The sequence below is a fragment of the Tupaia chinensis genome, unplaced genomic scaffold (assembly GCF_000334495.1).
Source record: "Tupaia chinensis unplaced genomic scaffold, TupChi_1.0 Scaffold000216_1, whole genome shotgun sequence".
In the NCBI taxonomy this organism is placed as follows: Eukaryota; Metazoa; Chordata; class Mammalia; order Scandentia; family Tupaiidae; genus Tupaia; species Tupaia belangeri.
In genome coordinates this window covers 616,184-636,806 of record NW_006159691.1, presented here as the reverse complement: position 1 = coordinate 636,806, position 20,623 = coordinate 616,184, and the positions used below count along the sequence as shown (strand labels likewise).

Genomic DNA, 20,623 nt, shown 5'->3' with positions numbered 1-20,623 from the left:
TTTTATAAGGTTAAGGGAAAAATCAGCCACAGGAAAAACAAAAAAAAAAAAAAAAAAAACAGCTTTATGCAATCAATGATAGAAAATAATTGTAGGAGAAATTACATCACAACATGAAAAATAAGTATGGAGAAAAAGCTTAAAAGTGAGGATGGAGGTGGGAGAACAGGATGGATGTTAGGATAGAGGAAGTAATTCTTTAAAAAAATTCATTTATTTAATGTTATTTATTTATTATTATTTTAAATTTGCTATAGGACTCATGTGCTCACCAGAGAGAAAGTGAAAAAACAAGCCACCAGGTCCGGGACTTAAACCCTGGTCAGCCCAGCCATGTGGCAGTCTAGTGCCTTAATGACCGCACCGCCTGGTGGCCCTACGGAGGTAGTTTTCCCATGGGAAAATCAGAGTGCTGGTACCTGAAAAGGATCATAAGACATAGTGGGAAAGTGCCAAGATATTGAAAAACTGAAAACAGGGGACAGCAGGTGGTGTGGTTAAAGGCATTGTACTCCCACTAGGTCGACTGCGCTTAAAGTTCCAGACCTGCTGGCTTGCACGCTCTCGCTCTCTCTCTCCGGTCAAAATTGAAAAATAATGATAATAAATAAATAATTCTTTTTTTTTTTTTTAAAGGAAATCTGAAAGCAGACTGGTTAAATTATGATGTAGTCATGTGATGGTCTAATACTGTCAGCCATTAAAAGAGAATTAGGCGGGAGCTGTCTGTACTAGAAAGATGTTTATAGCATATGATTGAGTATACAAAGCAGATTATAGTACAGTATGTTCTCTTTTTGTTCTTAAGTGTCTGTACACATACTTATAGGAAAAACACCTGGAAATACTAGTTCTCTTAACCACTATCTAGATGAGGCAATAAGTAAATGATACTTCATACATGTGTGTGTGTGCGCATGTGCACAAAAAAGAGGACTAGCACCCTCAATAGGGTCTTGATGCCAGATCCACCCCAGCCTTCAGCCAACCCCAGATCTTGGGCATCTGTGCCCAGTGTGCTCAGGAAAGTCTTTGGACTCAAACCAGAAATGTTCTCAAGCGGGATTGCCTTGCAGAGCTTTGTGTTTTATATTACTCCACTGTTTAGCTTATTTTTTAAGAATTGTTTATTATTTTTATGTATTATTGTTGTTATTTAGTTCACCAGAAAGGGACAAAGAGAGGGAAAGTGAGAAAGCAAATTACCAGGTCCAGGACTTGAACCATAGTCAGCCATGTATGAGTCTAGTGCCTTAACTATCATGCCACCTGCCTGCCCCTGGCTAAATTTTTTTAAATGTTTGCCTATGGTAAAATACACATAAAATTTACCACAGCATCCATTTTCAAGTACAGTTCAGTAGTGCTAAGTGTATTTACATTGTTCAGGCAGTCTCCAGAACTTTTTCATCTTGCAGAGCTGAAATTACATCCATTAAACAACTCTCCACATTCTCCTCCCTGCAGGCCCTGGCAACCACCATTCTGCCTTTTGCCTCTGTGTATTTGACTCCTCTGGAAACCTCATATGTATGGAATCATACAGTATTTGTCTTTCTGTGATTGGTTTGTCAGGATGTCTTTCTTTTATTTAAGTCTGAACAATAGTCCGTTGTAAGCTTATTCGGCATTTTGTTTATCCATTGTCCCATTTAGGGCCCCTTGGGTGTCTTGCATCTGGCTGTTAATAATCTCCTATGAACATAGGTATACTAGAAAGGTAAGTTTTTTATATCTGTATTGTGAGATGATGGGAAAACTTTCATTCCTTTTCTCCGTGCTTATTTTTCTCTTTTAAAGTCATGAAGTGCTTTTATTGTCAGAAAAAAACAATCAGGATATATTCTGTTTACAGGGATGGGGGAGTAAGTGTTAAAAGGAGGGTGGTAACTGTAGCAGGAGTGGAAGGGAGAGGGCAGAGTCTAGAGATTTGCCAGGAAGAGAATCAAGACTTTCCTGCCCAGAGGTAGAGAGAGGAGTAGAAGGGAAAGCCTTACTTGACCTCTACTGGGAAGGGTTATGAGTCCTGGTGAGGACAAGACTAGGCCAGGGGGGAGGAATAAGGCTGCAGAGCCACCTAATTCTTTTCAGCAGTTCGAACTTTTTTCAGAAGGCGAAGAAAAGCCATAGAAAGGAAGGGAAGTGGCTGGATTAGATTTGCATATAGACACATTTTCCTGGCTCCCTCCAACCCATTCTGCAGAGGTAAGCCAGATAGTGCCAAATACCCTTTGTATTACTTAGACTCCAACCTTTGTTAATTTCTTTTTATTTGCAGTGAAGTCTAAGTGCTTAAAGATACAAATCTATTCTAAAAGCTCCTGGGATATTTTTAAGTCTTATTGAGTTACATTGTTGCCTAATTATGTTGAGTTTTGTCTCAACAATACAGTTTCCAACAAATTCGCTTTTACCTGTAGTAGGGGAAATGTGAATAACTGAGAAAGTAAATAAGACATAGGGCAAACCCAAGTCAGAGAACTTCAAGTTTTTGAAAATATCTTTACCCACTCTTTTTTGAGAGGAAAAGGACAATATAAATAAGCTGACATGAAGGGATTACTACAGAACAAAAATTCCTAGGGTCTGGATGAATCCACCCTGTCACCTGTGTACTCCCACAAATTTGTAGGCTCTCTCTACTTCCAGAGCATTACGGAAAGAGGGGGCTGACTGCCGTACCACCATTATTTGTAAGTAGCTTTGCAGTCATAAGAGGTGGATTTTCAAAAGATGCAAATCCACGATCTCATTCCAGCCCTCCCAACAATGCCATGAAGCAGGGATTATTATGCCCATTTTCAGAGGAGGAAATTAAGATCAGAAGATTCACAAGACTTTTCCAAGATCCTGTTTCTAGTAAGTCCTGAAGTTTGAATCCAGGTTTTGTTATTTTCTTCTTCCATTTTAGCCTTTTACTATGGACAATTTTAAGCGTGTATAAAAGTAAAAAGGATAATAAAAAGTAACTAATACGTTTTACCCAGCTTCAATAGCAATCAATTTTATTTCATCTATGCTTTCCGCTCCCTCCCCATCTTAGATTTTTTTTTTTTTATGGATAGGTTTTTGCTATAGGGCATGTGCGCTTGCCAGAAAGACAGAGACAGAGACAGAAAGTGAGAAATCACCCCCTGGGGGTGATGGCCACGCCACAATCCCTTCTCCTCCATTCTCCTCTCAGGATCTTGGGCATGCATGCACACACACCCAGCGTGAGTTTAAGTCACTGGGTCCGGGACTTGAACCGCAGTTGACTACATGGAAGTCCAGCGACATAGCCGTTACATTAACTACTGGTCCCTCCATCTTAGATTATTATAAAGCAAATCTTAGACATCATATTTCATCCTTAAATACTTCAATGTGCATATCTAAGAGAAAAGGACTCTTCTTACCATTTCCCTCCTATACTCACAATATCATAATCATACCTAAGGAAATGAACACTAGTAATTTTTAAATATTACCTAATACCTAGCAATCTCATAAAGTGCCTTCTATGGTTGGTTGGTTGGTTTGGACTGGAATCAAAACAAGGTCCCCATTATCACATCTGATTTATAGTCTCTTAATCTATAGTGATTTTTCCTTCTCTTTTTCCTCCCTTGCCATTTATCTCTTGAAAAAAAAAATCAGGTCATTCACCTTGTACAACTTCTTCTCTTTTTTTTTTAACATTTATTTATTTATCTATTTATTTGTTGTGATTTTCAAGCCACCGGGTCCATGACTCATACTGTTGTCAGTCATGTGGGAATCCAGGGCTTTAACCACCATGCCACCTGCTGGCCCGCCTCGTACAGCTTTTTACACTCTGAATCTGACTGCTTGCATCCCTGTAATGTGTTCCTCTTTCCCATTTACGATTTTTGGCCATTGCACTTTACACGCGGGGCACTTCCTGTTGCATCACATCTGGACAGGAAGGTCTGGCTAGCGCTGTGTGTGATATTGAGATCGATCCTGGGAAGCACATTTCAGAATTCTCTCTGTTCACACACCTTGCCAGGTCAAGGGGAGGATGGGAGACGTAACTAGGGTAGGTCCCTGGTAGCTTACACTTTGCACTATAAGGGCAGTCCCCATCTGCCTTCTTTCATGTTCCCAGTGCCTGGTTTGGACCCAGGTATATATTTATAATAAATACCTGCAGAATGAATGCAGAGAAAGAAAAGAAAAAGATTGATTGTTAGTTCAGGTGTTGTTAGCCTTGTAAGCTTTTCATTAGCCTTCCATAGGATGGTTTCAGGAGCTATCGATGATCATTGCCTGGATCTGTCATTAGGGATTGCAAAATGCGTCCATGGTTTTTTGTTTTGTTTTGTTTTGTTTTCCTGATACCAAGTCATGTGCTCTGTTTAATTTCACTGTTGCCCAGTTAAAGGAAGCCTTTATATACTGACAGGTGTTCTCCACTTGTGATAGGTGGAAAAAAATCTTTCAATAAGTAGCTCGATTTACTATTGGGTCATCAGAAAATTCCTATTTTTCTATGCAAAAATGCATCATGACTTTTCTAATAACCCAATATAATATAAAGGAACCAGAACCTTCATGCTGTCCCACACTAGCTGGTGACCACACATACCTTTTTGGGTTGTTGGTCTTAGGTATTTACAAAATCATACAGTGGAAGACCTGCGTATACCAGTATTTTTCAAACTGCTGGTTACATGTAAGTAGGTTGATGAGATCAGCAAATGACATAAAGTTTACGTTGCTGGACTCCCACATAGTCAACCATGGTTCAAGTCTAAGACCCAGCGGCTTAAAACTCACACCAAGTGTGTGTGCGCCCAAAATCCTGAGATAAGGATGGAGGAGAAGAGATCGTGGCGTGGCCATCCCCCAAGGGGATGATTTCTCCCTTTCTATCTCTCTGTCTCAGTCTCTCCAGCGAGCACATGCACCCTATAGCAGAAATCTCTCTTTAAATAAATAAATAAATACATGTAAGTAAGTTGAAGAATCATTTAAGAGAGGAGTTGCAGCTTTAAAAAAAATCTTAAATGAAAGAGTGGGAAAAATATTGGAGTATTATTAACGTAAGAAAAAGCATTGTTTTGTAAAACTTCTGTTTTAGCTCTGATTTATGTATGTGTGAGCTATGATGTAAAATGTAGTTTTATGTGAAAAGGAATTTTATGATTATTTTACTCTATAACATATTAGCAAATACACCTCATCAGATTTTTCTCAAATGACAAGGGAGGCATAGTTCTCTGATTCCCCTGAGAACCTCCCTGTCACCTATCTTTTGGAGGATCCAGCTTCTTTTTTTTTTTTTTGGAGAGGTTTTTGCTATAGGGCGTGTGAGAGAGACAGAGAGACAGAAAGTGAGAAATCACCCCCCGGGGACATGACCACGCTGCAATCCCTTCTCCTCCATTCTCCTCTCGGGATCTTGGGCACGCATGCACATGCGCCTGGCGTGAGTTTAAGCCACCGGGTCCAGGATGCGAACCACGGTCAACTACATGGGAGTACAGCGATATAGCCATTATGCTAACTGCTGGTCCCAGGATCCAGCTTCTCATGAGGTCTGTGGCAGTGTCCATGAGGATACCAATGGTGCTTAGTAACAAAGAGCATTTTGCTAAGTTGTTCTACCACGGTCCTTGCTCAATGTGCTCGCCTATTTCTTCTAATCTGGTTTTCAGCCCTTGGTCATGTGTTTCTTCATTTTGTGCACAGGGTCTGGTCGAGGGACAGGTTTTGTGTGTTCGTATGGAGTGTCCATGGACAAGTGGTGGCATACTGTTGTCCTGCCATCAGATGTCAAAGCAGGCTCCACTTTGCAATTACTCTCGTGTTTATTTTGTGTTTGCTACTCTTAGCTTGCTGAGGAAGGAACCCTTCATGGATCTTTCTGAATCCTAACTTGCAATGGTTGCTCAGTTTCTGTTCATGGAATAAGTGAATGAATCGACATCACTTTCCTCTGTTATTACATAGCCTCCTGCAGTGACACTTCCTTTGACTCTGTTAGGTCAGCTTCCCTCTCAGAGCAGAACCTGCTAAATGTTTCTAAGGTCATTTCAGGCATAAATGGAGGTAGAGGGAATGGTGTAAAGCACCCCGGAGCCCGTCATCCAGCTGCAGCAGTTTTCAGCGTCTTAGAACATATATTGATTTGGGATGTGGGCAGAGGGAACAAGAGGACTTCGGGGTGCTCATTTTGATGTTGTGGGGAAAGAAGAAGGGCACACCTGGTGGGTGGGGTAGAGAAAGAGGAGGCTGGTGACCCAAAGCCCAACCTGCCTACCATCTTAAGGGTTGTCGTGAGTTTCATGAGTTGACATTAAAGTGCAAAGGGCCATGGTCACCACAAGCGAGTGCAACTTCAGCGCTCTGGCCACTGCCTCTCACCCTTGCCATCACTGTCTCTACTGCGTAGCTTGAGGGAGCTGCATGTTGTGGCCGTGGACACCAGCCTTTCCAAGCTGCTCTTCATCTGAAAAATGGGAGAAATGATAGCATCTGGGGCCAGGCGGTGACATGATGGTAATGCAGCAGGACCCACGTGAAGGTCCCAGGGGTGCATCCAGGAGCCTTCCTGTGCAAATTGAGTGTGCATGTGCACACCCATCATCCAGGATGGCCGAGGCTGGGGTACTGCCAGCATGCCGCACCTCTCTCTCTCTGTCTCTTTCTCTCTCAGAGGAAATAAACTTTCCATTTCTGTCATTTGCCTGAGTGTGTTTGAGCTCTCCAGAGAGGGAGGGAGGGAGGGAGAAACGGGTCAGGAGGAGAGAAAGTACCTCCCAATGGTATGTGGTCATTCTGCATTCCCTTCTCCATTTATCCCCCCCCCTCCAGAATTTGGGCCATTGGTGCACACATGCCCTGTGTGTTTTTCATGTTGCAGGGGCCAGAACATGAACCACATGGTCAGCCAAGTGGAAGATCTGGATCCCTTAACCACCAGACCACAGGGCCAGCCCTAGAGGCCAGCCTAAAATAAACTTTAAAAAAAGGAAAAAGCATGTTCTATCACACAGGCAGTGAAATAAAACATGTAAGTGTGTTTTGGACTAATTAATGTTAATCACAGTTTTCCAGAGCGTTGCTCTGGTCTGAAGGGATGGTGTTTTTGGAGTTGTTTTGGTAAGGGAGTCAAGCCAATTTTTTTGTGGACTTCCATTCTGAAACTTCATATTTGCCCCTCGAGTCATTTATCAGTCTAGCAAGTAAACATTATAACACAACAGGCTTAGCTAGAATACATTTTTATGTGCAGAATGTTTCTAAATCATGAAAACGGTTTAACTTGATATAGCTTGCCCATATATGCACTGGAAATTAAATACTTACCAGCCAAGTTGATAAAAGGGTAGAAATAGTTTTCCTAAGGAGTCATTTGTTGGGAATTTGTTTTGGAAAAATTTTGTAGCAGAATCTGTTTCCCCGTCTTTAAAATATAAACAATATATTTATCTAAATTTTTCTTGTACTATTTTACTTCACTCCTAATTAAAGATAGTGATATAATCCACAGATTACTTAGCCACTTTCCCAAAGCCAGAATTTCTCTAGCAAATCCGTTTTCTTTTAAATGAAGACTACATTTTAAACCCTTTGCCTTATCTGCAGTCCTGCAAAGAATTCTAATTACGTAGAGCAGGCCTCTGAAGCACACACACACATCTGTCCGAGATAAGAGTGATACTGTGGGAAGAGAAATGGAATAGCCCGATGGTTGCAATACATTTCTGCAGGGTTTGTTTGGACAAGACAGTCAGCTGTCACGTCCCCTGGGTATCAGTTACATAAACACAGGTCACACGGCCAGTGCTCTAGATATAAATTCTCAGGAAGTTTTAAAGCTTTTAAAACTTCTTTTTAAAACTGCCTGTTGCCATTTAGCTCTGACTTTTTAAAAGTTTGATTGTTGTTTCAGATAGAAAAACTTTGGACTTCTCACTTATGATACCCAAGAGCATCTAGTGCTCTTACGCTTACCCCAACTAACCCCCACTCTGTACTCCCAAGTCACAGAAACAGGTGCCGTTTTATCTCAAAATGGCGATGTCCTGATGCCGCAGTTTGGCTTCAGTGATGTATGAACTCCTAGTTCTGTTTTGTCTTGTTTTCCCATAAACTGTTCTATTGAAATGTTTTGTTTCACTCTTTCTTCTCTTGATTCTTGTTCTTGGGATTTCACTGTATTGTGTTGATATTTATTTTCCAGGGGTCTGGCACAGATCATCTCCGGTAGGCATCCAGCCAATGCTATATAGAAGATGTGGTACTTTGATTTTTTTTTTTTTTTGAGAGGTTTTTGCTATAGGGCATGTGCACTTGCCAGAAAGACAGAGAAGAGAGATAGAAAGTGAGAAATCACCCCCCCCCGGGGGGGGATGGCCATGCCACAGTCCCTTCTCCTCCATTCTCCTCTTGGGATCTTGGGCACACACACACATGCATCCCGTGTGAGTTTTAAGCCACTGGGTCTGGTACTCGAACTGCACTCGACTACATGGGAGTCCAGTGACATAGCCATTACGCTAACTGCTGGTCCCTGATACTTCTGATTTAAAGTTCCATTTGCAAAGCTCAACAGGAAAACCTTTGGATTTTTATAATTATGAGAACCCTTTACTTTTCTCTAATACATGTTATAGCTCTTTGGGTAAATAGGAAATCAGATTACATTCTAAATATACACCTTGATTTTTCTTTGCTAATCATTGAAAAATGAAATTTGAGGGACCAACAGTTGGCATAATGGCTATGTCGCTGGACTCTCATGTAGTCAACCACAGTTCGAGTCCCAGACCTGGTGGCTTAAACTCATGCCGGGCTCCAGGCACATGTGCGTGCCTACCCAAGATCCTAAGAGGAGAATGGAGGAGAAGGGATTGCAGTGTGGCCATCCCCCTGGGGGTTTATTGTTTGCTTTCTGTCTCTCTGGCTAGTGCATGTTCCCTATAGCAAAAACCTCTCCAAAAAAAAAAGAAGATAAAAAGAAAAATGAAACTTTAAACTAGTCTTTTTTGTTGTTATTCTTTTAAAGAAAAGACAGGAAAAGGAAGAGAAACAGATCACTTTTTTTAGAGAGATTTTTACTATAAGGTGCATACATTCACTGGAGAGACGGAGAGGCAGAAAGTGAGAAATCATCCCCCAGGGGGTGGCCATGCCACAGTCCCTTTTCCTTCATTCTCCTCTCAAGATTTTGGGCACACACACACATGCACCCAGCATGAGTGCCCTGCTGTGGCTCAGCTGGAACTAGTTTTAACTTCTCAAGGAATTAGGAAATTTTATCTAGTAGTTGAGGTGTACATTAGTTCTTTCACATACTAGATCTTTTTTTTTTTTTTTTTTTTTAATATGCCAGAGGACATGTGTGCTTACCAGAGAGCGACAGGAGAGAGAGAAAGTGAGAAATCATCCCCGGGACAATGGCCACACTGAAATCCCTTCTCCGTTCTCCTCTTGGGATTCTGAGCACGCATGCCTGGCATGATTTTCAAGTCACCGGGTCTGGACTTTAACCAGAGTTGGCCATGTCGGGTCCAGCACCTTAACCTCCACACCAGCTACTGTTCCTGATCTATTTTTTAAAACTGTTTGAGATATTTATAGACTCACATGCTGTTGTAAGATATAATACAAAGAGATCCTATGTACCCTTTATCCAGTTTCTCTTAACTCTTACTCCCTACGGAGCCCGAGCAATGTTTAACTTTCATGGAGGACCAGCAGACATCCTGACAGCCTTGACTTTGCTACCATAATGCCCCCTCATAAATCTTGCACTGCTGTGACCCAATATCACAGCCAGGTTGTCGATATTGGTATTATCTACCAACCTTGTTCACATTCCCTTGAGGATGGTTGTCTTTTTTTTTGAGAGAGAGATTTTTGCCATAGGGCACGTGCACTCACCAGAGAGACACATGGAGACAGAAAGCGAGAACTCACCCCTGAGGGGAGATGGCCATACCACAATCCCTTCTCCTGCATTTTCCTCTTGGGATTTTGGACACACACACACACACACACACACACACACACACGTACACACACAGCACCCAGCTTGATTTTCAAGCTGCTGGGTCCAGGCCTCAAATTGCAATCAGCCACATGGGAGTGCAGCGATATAACCATTATGCCATCTGCTGGTCCCAAGGGTGATCTTTTAAAACACAGATTCAATCATGTCACTCTCAGCTTAAAGCACTAAAGTGACAATTTCCAGAATCCTTAGCACAGCTTTCAGAGCCCTCTGGGGCCGAGCTCCTGCCTGCCTCTCCATCTGTGGACATTGCCTTAGCTGCAAAACATGCTGTTTTCCTTGCCCCCAGGTTCTAGCCAGCGCGGCTTCTGTCTTTCCTGGAACCCGCCTCCTACTTCCCTCCCCTCAGGCTCACGCACTGTGTTCTCTCTCTGCCAAGAGGCTTGCACTTGGGACATCTTCCTAGGTCTCCACACAAAATGTCACCGCCTCAGGGCGGCCCTTCCTGGGCATTCTAGCATAGCCTGCTTCCCACCCCATTTAATTCACCTGTCCGTTACTCTGTTTAGCTTTTTTTTTCCATAGAATTTGTTACCATCTGAAATTATCTTGTTTATTTAGTTAGTTGCTTTTTGTCCAAACAAAAAGGTAAACTGGAGGCCTGGCTGTGTGGGGGCAGGTCCTTCTCTGTGTACCCAGCACTCATCTCCAGTGCTTAGAACAGGACGCGGTGTGGTAGGAACTCCATGAATGAATGTCTGGACTTTACGGGTGAGGAGTCTGAGGTTCAGTGAGTAGGAGCACACAAGTCCAAAGGCCCGAGGTCGAGTTAAGTTTGGCCTGTTCAGAGAACAGACAGGACTATGAGAGAGAGCGCAGTCGATTTCAGAATAGAGAAAAGTCGCGACGCAGCCTTGCATAGAAAACCATAGGAAAATATGTCATGACTTTTCTGATGACCGAATATATGGCCAAAGTGGTCAGATATGACAACCAGAGATAGCAACAGAATAGTCCAGAGAATGTAAAGGGTAGCAGGCTTTCTATCCCAGGGTCACCCTAATTAACCGGCTATCAGTGCCTCCCATTAAAAACCAGTGAGGGCTCCTGACCCCCACTCCCCAGTGCAAATGCAGTTCTCTGCGTCTGGCCCTTTCCTCTCTTAGAATGTAAATAAAATTTTCCCTTCGCTTTCTCTCTGAGATTGTGAGTTTTTCCACAGCTGTGACAAAGACCACCCTAAGATTTCACAGCACCTGGGTTGTTTCATTGACCGTCATGTCCTGCCATGTTGGCCTGCCCTGTATTTGGTTGGTTGGTGATTTTTTGGCATCAGCAAATGACGGATGTCTCAAACTTTATGTCTAAAGGCAGAAACTTAGAAGAAAACGGGGGGGACCAGCAGTTAGTGTAATGGTTATGTCCCATGTAGTCGACCACAGTTCGAGTCCCAGACCCGGTGGCTTAAACTCATGCCAGGTGCGTGTGCGTGCATGCCCAAGATCCCGAGAAGAGAATGGAGGAGAAGGGATTGCAGCGTGGCCATCCTCCATGGGAGGGGATTTCTCGCTTTTTATCTCTCTGTCTCTGTCTGTCTGGCGAGTGCATGCACCCTATAGCAAAAACCACTCCAAAAAAAAAAAAAAGGCAGAAGAAAAGGGGAGGAAGAGAAAGACAAGAATGCTGGAGACACCTGGGAGTTTTAGAAGCGCCCCTCCAATTAAATACCTAAGTTACCCGGGAGGCATCGGCTCAGCCGGTTCACGCTTCTTACAGGAATTGTACTCTGCTGTTGGCGCTGAGCTCTGCTCTGGAATGGTGCGTTCCTCTTCCTTGCTTTTCTCCCATGTGTGTATTTTCTTGCGGAGACCATGATCCAAAAGGACTCTGTTCCCATCATCCTGAGTATACTACCCGTTTATCTCAGCACACTGGCCCTCCAGTAGCAAACTCAGGCAGAACGATGTTTGCTGGGAGGGAAAGGAAGACACGCCGTTGCCGGCCTGGGGTCTGCCAAGATGAAGCACCGCGTGGCACCAGATCAGGGCTTCAGTGAGCCTTGCGCTAGATGCGGCTTGGGACGCTTTTCACCCTCCTCAGCTGTGTTAGCTTAGAAGATACTGCCATGATAACTGTTCTGTTCAGGGCAAAGCTTTTGGGTCAGGTTTTATCTGAAGACAGCATTAAACAGAAGCAAGTTCTTCAGAGAGCAAATGCAGGAGCCTAGATCAAAGAAAGATCTCATGCATCCTCTGCAGGAGGCTTCAAGAAGCCTGAGAAAATATTAAGTTGCTGGGAAAGTCATGACGTGCTTTTCTCTGCAGAAATGCATCTTGGCTTTCCTGACAACCCAGTTTCTAGCAATGATAAAAGGAATGGCCTGGTCCTTAAGGAACTTGAAGTCTGTTCAGAAGGCTACCTGCACATTGAAAGGGTAAGCTCCTGAGAGATGGACTCCGGAGAACAGCCGCGTGCTGAGTCTGACGTCAGAAAGGAGTGGGTGCTTGGCCAGCATCCTGAAGAATGAATAAGGATTAGGAGGAAGGAAGGAGAAAAGGTGTTCAGGTGGAATAGGGAGAGAATAAAGTCGAGAGATTTCTGAGAAAAAAAAAACTCACTGGCATGTCAGGGGCAAAGTAAAACCTTCCTGGTCAGAGCATACTCAAGAAGAAGGAGAAGGAAAGGATCTTAGTGGAAGGAAATAAGATGAAACCAACTCTTGGCTAAAGAAATTCTAGCCTGGGACCAGCCGATGGCATAATGGTTCTGTTGCTGGACTCCCACATAGTCTACGTGGTTCAAGTCCCAGACTCAGTGGCTTAAAACTCATGCTGGGTGCATGTGTGTGTGTGCCCAAAATCCTGCGAGGAGAATGGAGGAGAAGGGATTGCGGTGTGGCATCCCTCCTGGGGGGTGGGGGGTGATCTCTTGCTTTCTGCCTCTCTGTGTGTCTCTCTGACGAGTACACAGGCTCTGCAGCAAAAATCTCTCTCAAAGATAAATAAATAAATAAAACTACAGAAGACAGCAAAAACAAAACAGGAGCAAAGAAGGACAACTTGTAAAAATAGTAAAAATGTGACAGGTATTAATCCAATTATTTCAATAATCATTTTAAAAAAAATACTTTCCAGCCTTTCTGCTTGTACAAATAACTTAGAGTGGGGAAGTGCGCAGGCACGTGGCTGACGGTGTACTTACCGAGGTCTGATGGTAATAGCGATGCCTCCGATAGTGCTTTCTCTGTGCTGCGTGGGGTTTTAAGCAGCATCCATTTATTAAATCATTTCATCCTTATAACAACTCTGTGATAGAGGTTTTGTTATTATCCTCTTGTTACTGGGAAATTGAGGCACAGGGGAGGGAAAGTTACCTTTCTAAGGGCAGCAGAGTGCTAGGGGGTTAACTAACCTCCATTATGATTTCTCATTTAACGAGAGCCGGGTAGATTCTTCCCTCTAGCTTTTTATTAAAAATTGCAAACCAACAAAATTCAAGAGTACAATGCGCATCTGTATCAAACATCTAGATCAGACAGCTCTTACTATTGTATTGTACTTGTTTTACCTGCATATGTGTGTTTCCATTTCTTGCTGAACTATTTGAAAGTGTATTGTGGACATCTTATTAACTCACCCCTAAGTGCAAAACAGAGCACTGTCATTTTTCACATGGTAGATACAGTCTTAGAAAATGCATTGCCTCTAAACTCATGCAAAAGTAGGCTGTTACATTTGAAAAGGTTATGATCCAGGCTCAGATAACTATCCAAAGGTTTTTCACTTATGTAAGTATCTTGGTGTTTGGAAGTCAGAGTAAGGGGTGATTTTGATTTCTATGAAACTACAGTGCCCATCTGAGTAAGGAGGCAGTCAAATATTGTGACAACTATTAATAGAATTGCCCTCTCCTTCTGCCATTCCCAAAAGCCCTTTAGCAGACCGTGAATGTTGAGTGTCACTGACATAGCGAGTCCTGTAATGTAGGAACTGTAGGTTAAAGTGGACGCTTACAAAACGCTCGCTCTGATTCAGCATTGAGGTGCTGACGGTAGTAGAACGTACCCATGATGCGCCTTTGTGACATAGCCACGTACGTTCTGGATTTGTATACATGCATTAGTCTATGCAGTTACTGCCCCTCCTCCCCACACCGCCAGCGTCAGCACCACCACTTCAATCCAGAAAGGCTATACAGCAGCTTTGATTACCTTAAAGTATTATTTGCCTTGATCCCCACATTTTTTTAATTGACTCCGAAATATTTGTAATTCCTATACTTTTCAATATAAAGAGACTTGGAGCACATTCGGGGCCCTCACAATAGTGAATCTCCTCTTTGAGCTTGCTTTCTCCCTGTTAGCAGTCCTCGGGGGTTTATCCCAACTGTGCTACACCCATCCTCTACTGATTTATTTACTTTTCGCTGTTGTCTATCAAAGTCCATTTGTCAAACTTATCTCAGACGCCACATTCATGAATCTTTCTCAGGCTCCTGCATCAAGATATAATGTAAACCCAGGGAACCAGCAGTTAGCGTAATGGCTGTGTCGCTGGACTCCCACGTAGTCGACCACAGTTCATGTCCTGGACCTGGTGGCTTAAAACTCACGCCGGGCGCGTGTGCGTGCGTGCCCAAGATCCCGAGAGGAGAGTGGAGAAGGGATTGTGGTGTGACCATCGCCCCTGGGGGGTGATTTCTCGCTTTCTGTCTGTCTGTCTCTGTCTGCCTGGCAAGCGCACACGCCGTATAGTGAAAACCTCTCCAAAAAAAAAAAAAAAGATATAGTGTAAACCCACAAAGCACGTTCTCTGTCATGACACTGACCACAGACTGCCCTGTCTACATGGCTGTGTGCTTCCCTTCCATGTAATTTCCCAGGCAGCTCCTGTGTGGCAGGCCTAGTGCAAGATTCTGGAAACAGATGCCAGTCTCTCTTGGATAGTTGCAACTTCTTTGTTTACTGTCTCGGTAATTGGAGTGGCCTCCTCTTCCCCGCTATCTCCTGTGGTATCTGGTCCCTTGCCTTGCACATGGTGATTCATATATATTTCTGAATTCAATTTAGAATATTAAAAAAAATAATAAACAAGCATTTCCAAGTCAGATCTGAGTTCAGATCCTGCATGACCACTATACAGCCTTGATAAGTCACTTAACCTCTGAACTCCAGGCTCCTTGTCTATGAAATGTTGGTGATAGTGCTCATTTTACAGGATTATTATGAAGTTTGGAGGTACGTTGTATGAGTTGCCTGTCAGAGTTATTGGCACATAGTAGGTTCTTAGGAAGTGGTAGTTATTCTAAGGAAGGCTTAGCTGTTCTATAGGTCATCGAATGATTGCTGGAAGCATTTTGGATCTTCATTGTCTTAAAGGAAATGCTTTCATGGTCTTGGAGCTTCTTCAGAAAGCAGCAGGCTCTGGAGAAGGTCTGACCCAATGCTGATCAACTGTTCCCTTTTTAGAGTCAATGATCTGAGTCTCTGTTTTGGAACTACTTATATAATGTATACCACCTGTTATTTGTGTATTTTTAGCAGTGGAGTCGGGTAATCCTAATCCTGTCTGTAAAAGAGCAAACTATTTACCAAAAGCAGAGCTTTTTTCTTACCGCTGACTCACACTGACTCATCCTTCTCGTTTTCCTTCCCACTGCCTCACAAGAATCTTGCGAGGAGAGAATTTTTAGGGAATTCAGTTGGCTTTTTAATTTTTTAAATTTTTTTAATTTTTTTTTATTTTTTAGTCTTTCCAAAGTCGAAAGCTTGAAGTCTCAAGTCATTAGTCCTATCTCAGGAAAGACTGAAGTTTATGCTGTCCTGGGTTGGCCAGTATAACCAGCACATGTAATCCAGCATTGCATAAAACCTTATCTTGGAAAGGATCTTAGTGGAAGGAAATAAGATGAAACCAACTCTTGGCTAAAGAAATTCTAGCCTGGGACCAGCCGATGGCATAATGGTTCTGTTGCTGGACTCCCACATAGTCTACGTGGTTCAAGTCCCAGACTCAGTGGCTTAAAACTCATGCTGGGTGCATGTGTGTGTGTGCCCAAAATCCTGCGAGGAGAATGGAGGAGAAGGGATTGCGGTGTGGCATCCCTCCTGGGGGGTGGGGGGTGATCTCTTGCTTTCTGCCTCTCTGTGTGTCTCTCTGACGAGTACACAGGCTCTGCAGCAAAAATCTCTCTCAAAGATAAATAAATAAATAAAACTACAGAAGACAGCAAAAACAAAACAGGAGCAAAGAAGGACAACTTGTAAAAATAGTAAAAATGTGACAGGTATTAATCCAATTATTTCAATAATCATTTTTAAAAAAATACTTTCCAGCCTTTCTGCTTGTACAAATAACTTAGAGTGGGGAAGTGCGCAGGCACGTGGCTGACGGTGTACTTACCGAGGTCTGATGGTAATAGCGATGCCTCCGATAGTGCTTTCTCTGTGCTGCGTGGGGTTTTAAGCAGCATCCATTTATTAAATCATTTCATCCTTATAACAACTCTGTGATAGAGGTTTTGTTATTATCCTCTTGTTACTGGGAAATTGAGGCACAGGGGAGGGAAAGTTACCTTTCTAAGGGCAGCAGAGTGCTAGGGGGTTAACTAACCTCCATTATGATTTCTCATTTAACGAGAGCCGGGTAGATTCTTCCCTCTAGCTTTTTATTAAAAATTGCAAACCAACAAAATTCAAGAGTACAATGCGCATCTGTATCAAACATCTAGATCAGACAGCTCTTACTATTGTATTGTACTTGTTTTACCTGCATATGTGTGTTTCCATTTCTTGCTGAACTATTTGAAAGTGTATTGTGGACATCTTATTAACTCACCCCTAAGTGCAAAACAGAGCACTGTCATTTTTCACATGGTAGATACAGTCTTAGAAAATGCATTGCCTCTAAACTCATGCAAAAGTAGGCTGTTACATTTGAAAAGGTTATGATCCAGGCTCAGATAACTATCCAAAGGTTTTTCACTTATGTAAGTATCTTGGTGTTTGGAAGTCAGAGTAAGGGGTGATTTTGATTTCTATGAAACTACAGTGCCCATCTGAGTAAGGAGGCAGTCAAATATTGTGACAACTATTAATAGAATTGCCCTCTCCTTCTGCCATTCCCAAAAGCCCTTTAGCAGACCGTGAATGTTGAGTGTCACTGACATAGCGAGTCCTGTAATGTAGGAACTGTAGGTTAAAGTGGACGCTTACAAAACGCTCGCTCTGATTCAGCATTGAGGTGCTGACGGTAGTAGAACGTACCCATGATGCGCCTTTGTGACATAGCCACGTACGTTCTGGATTTGTATACATGCATTAGTCTATGCAGTTACTGCCCCTCCTCCCCACACCGCCAGCGTCAGCACCACCACTTCAATCCAGAAAGGCTATACAGCAGCTTTGATTACCTTAAAGTATTATTTGCCTTGATCCCCACATTTTTTTAATTGACTCCGAAATATTTGTAATTCCTATACTTTTCAATATAAAGAGACTTGGAGCACATTCGGGGCCCTCACAATAGTGAATCTCCTCTTTGAGCTTGCTTTCTCCCTGTTAGCAGTCCTCGGGGGTTTATCCCAACTGTGCTACACCCATCCTCTACTGATTTATTTACTTTTCGCTGTTGTCTATCAAAGTCCATTTGTCAAACTTATCTCAGACGCCACATTCATGAATCTTTCTCAGGCTCCTGCATCAAGATATAATGTAAACCCAGGGAACCAGCAGTTAGCGTAATGGCTGTGTCGCTGGACTCCCACGTAGTCGACCACAGTTCATGTCCTGGACCTGGTGGCTTAAAACTCACGCCGGGCGCGTGTGCGTGCGTGCCCAAGATCCCGAGAGGAGAGTGGAGAAGGGATTGTGGTGTGACCATCGCCCCTGGGGGGTGATTTCTCGCTTTCTGTCTGTCTGTCTCTGTCTGCCTGGCAAGCGCACACGCCGTATAGTGAAAACCTCTCCAAAAAAAAAAAAAAAGATATAGTGTAAACCCACAAAGCACGTTCTCTGTCATGACACTGACCACAGACTGCCCTGTCTACATGGCTGTGTGCTTCCCTTCCATGTAATTTCCCAGGCAGCTCCTGTGTGGCAGGCCTAGTGCAAGATTCTGGAAACAGATGCCAGTCTCTCTTGGATAGTTGCAACTTCTTTGTTTACTGTCTCGGTAATTGGAGCCTGGGGGGGGATTTCTCGCTTTCTGTCTGTCTGTCTCTGTCTGCCTGGCAAGCGCACACGCCGTATAGTGAAAACCTCTCCAAAAAAAAAAAAAAAAGATATAGTGTAAACCCACAAAGCACGTTCTCTGTCATGACACTGACCACAGACTGCCCTGTCTACATGGCTGTGTGCTTCCCTTCCATGTAATTTCCCAGGCAGCTCCTGTGTGGCAGGCCTAGTGCAAGATTCTGGAAACAGATGCCAGTCTCTCTTGGATAGTTGCAACTTCTTTGTTTACTGTCTCGGTAATTGGAGTGGCCTCCTCTTCCCCGCTATCTCCTGTGGTATCTGGTCCCTTGCCTTGCACATGGTGATTCATATATATTTCTGAATTCAATTTAGAATATTAAAAAAAATAATAAACAAGCATTTCCAAGTCAGATCTGAGTTCAGATCCTGCATGACCACTATACAGCCTTGATAAGTCACTTAACCTCTGAACTCCAGGCTCCTTGTCTATGAAATGTTGGTGATAGTGCTCATTTTACAGGATTATTATGAAGTTTGGAGGTACGTTGTATGAGTTGCCTGTCAGAGTTATTGGCACATAGTAGGTTCTTAGGAAGTGGTAGTTATTCTAAGGAAGGCTTAGCTGTTCTATAGGTCATCGAATGATTGCTGGAAGCATTTTGGATCTTCATTGTCTTAAAGGAAATGCTTTCATGGTCTTGGAGCTTCTTCAGAAAGCAGCAGGCTCTGGAGAAGGTCTGACCCAATGCTGATCAACTGTTCCCTTTTTAGAGTCAATGATCTGAGTCTCTGTTTTGGAACTACTTATATAATGTATACCACCTGTTATTTGTGTATTTTTAGCAGTGGAGTCGGGTAATCCTAATCCTGTCTGTAAAAGAGCAAACTATTTACCAAAAGCAGAGCTTTTTTCTTACCGCTGACTCACACTGACTCATCCTTCTCGTTTTCCTTCCCACTGCCTCACAAGAATCTTGCGAGGAGAGAATTTTTAGGGAATTCAGTTGGCTTTTTAATTTTTTAAATTTTTTTAATTTTTTTTTATTTTTTAGTCTTTCCAAAGTCGAAAGCTTGAAGTCTCAAGTCATTAGTCCTATCTCAGGAAAGACTGAAGTTTATGCTGTCCTGGGTTGGCCAGTATAACCAGCACATGTAATCCAGCATTGCATAAAACCTTATCTAGACAAAACCATTTCTGTTGGCCAAGAGGTTAGGCAGGTGCCTGTCATGAACATGTTAAAAGTCAGCACACTTGCTATTTGAAAACTCTGCTTAAGTTATGTTGAACCTGGAAATTTTCCTCTTCGGAGATAGGTAGTAGTAGTTATTACAGGGAAGACTTAGCTATTCTATAGGTCATTAGTGAATGCTGGGAGCCTTCTGGATCTTAATTGTCTTAAAGGAAATGCTTGCTTGGTCTTTGGGCTTCTTCAAGAAGAAACAAGCAGAATCAGAGGCAGAGCTATGATTCTTTCACAGATGGGTTTGAGATGACACAGAATTCACGCCACACATTCGAGTCAGCAAAATGGGGAGGGAAAGTTACAGATCAGAATGACTAATATTCTCATGCCTTTATTTGGTATTCACTAAATGAATGGTTACTGCTTATCTTCGATTTACCAAGGGCTAGCGCTTCATCAGTGAGTAATAGGAACGAGGGGCCTGCTATCTTGGACTTCATGATCCCTGCGCGTGTGTAGTAAATGCTAAGGGAACGCAGAGGTGCCCACGCATGTTATGGTGAAGGGATGAGGTACCCAAGTGGAGACTGATGTGGTGAGTAGGAATTAACTTGGAAGGTAGAATGTGATGGCTGAAAAGCCATGAGTCTACAGACCTTGAACTTGGGGGAAGAGCTTGGTCTTAAAGGAGCTGAAAGAGCTTCCAATGTGACCTAAAGACAGTGAAGAGGAAGCTTGACACAAGGTAAATTTGGAGAAGCCGGCAGGACCAGATCAATGCAGATCATTGTAAACTTGTTAATTAATTTAAAAAGTTTTTTAACCCAGGTAAATTTTATGTATGGTGCAATGCTTGCAACAATTGCACATGTCTAATGTCATCAACATCCTATAAATAAGGACTTTTAACTCTATACTACGAGGAATGAGAAGGTGCATTTAGAGCAGGTCCCAGACTTGATGCTGATTGGTAGTTAAAAACTGGCTGAGTGGAGGGGACAGGGTGGGGATCTTCCACAGGGACGAGCCTGGAATGGGTGGTGGTTTGCTGGTGGGCAGGGGTTCCCAGCTTGGGAAGAAATCAGGGTCTTGGTTTTCTTAAAATGTGTTTAGGATCTGAAATGTCTGTGCAGAGACTGGTTTCTCAGTCTTCCTGGAAAGACTCCGAGGCCACTTGCATTTTTAAGAAAGCCTCCCAAAATGAGGGCTGGGGGTGGGGAAAGGCTGCAGAGGCAGGATTTCTCCTAATTTAATTGATAAAACACAGAAATAACCACA

General features: G+C 43.0%; 1 protein-coding gene across 4 annotated transcripts in view; it reads left to right on the top strand.

Annotated features, from left to right (window-relative positions):
- The first annotated feature begins 1,654 nt into the window (after positions 1 to 1,654).
- PKIG (cAMP-dependent protein kinase inhibitor gamma) overlaps positions 1,655 to 20,623 on the top strand; it is an 86,813-nt gene continuing 67,844 nt past the window's right edge. For 2 of the 4 annotated variants that reach the window (XM_006147558.1, XM_006147563.1), the window contains exon 1: positions 1,655 to 1,720. The gene's annotated coding sequence lies outside the window, so the exon portion shown is untranslated. Of the gene's footprint in view, positions 1,721 to 2,758; positions 2,860 to 19,910; positions 19,941 to 20,623 lie in introns of those variants that run through there. The other 2 variants (XM_006147560.3, XM_006147562.3) reach the window with 2 other exon arrangements.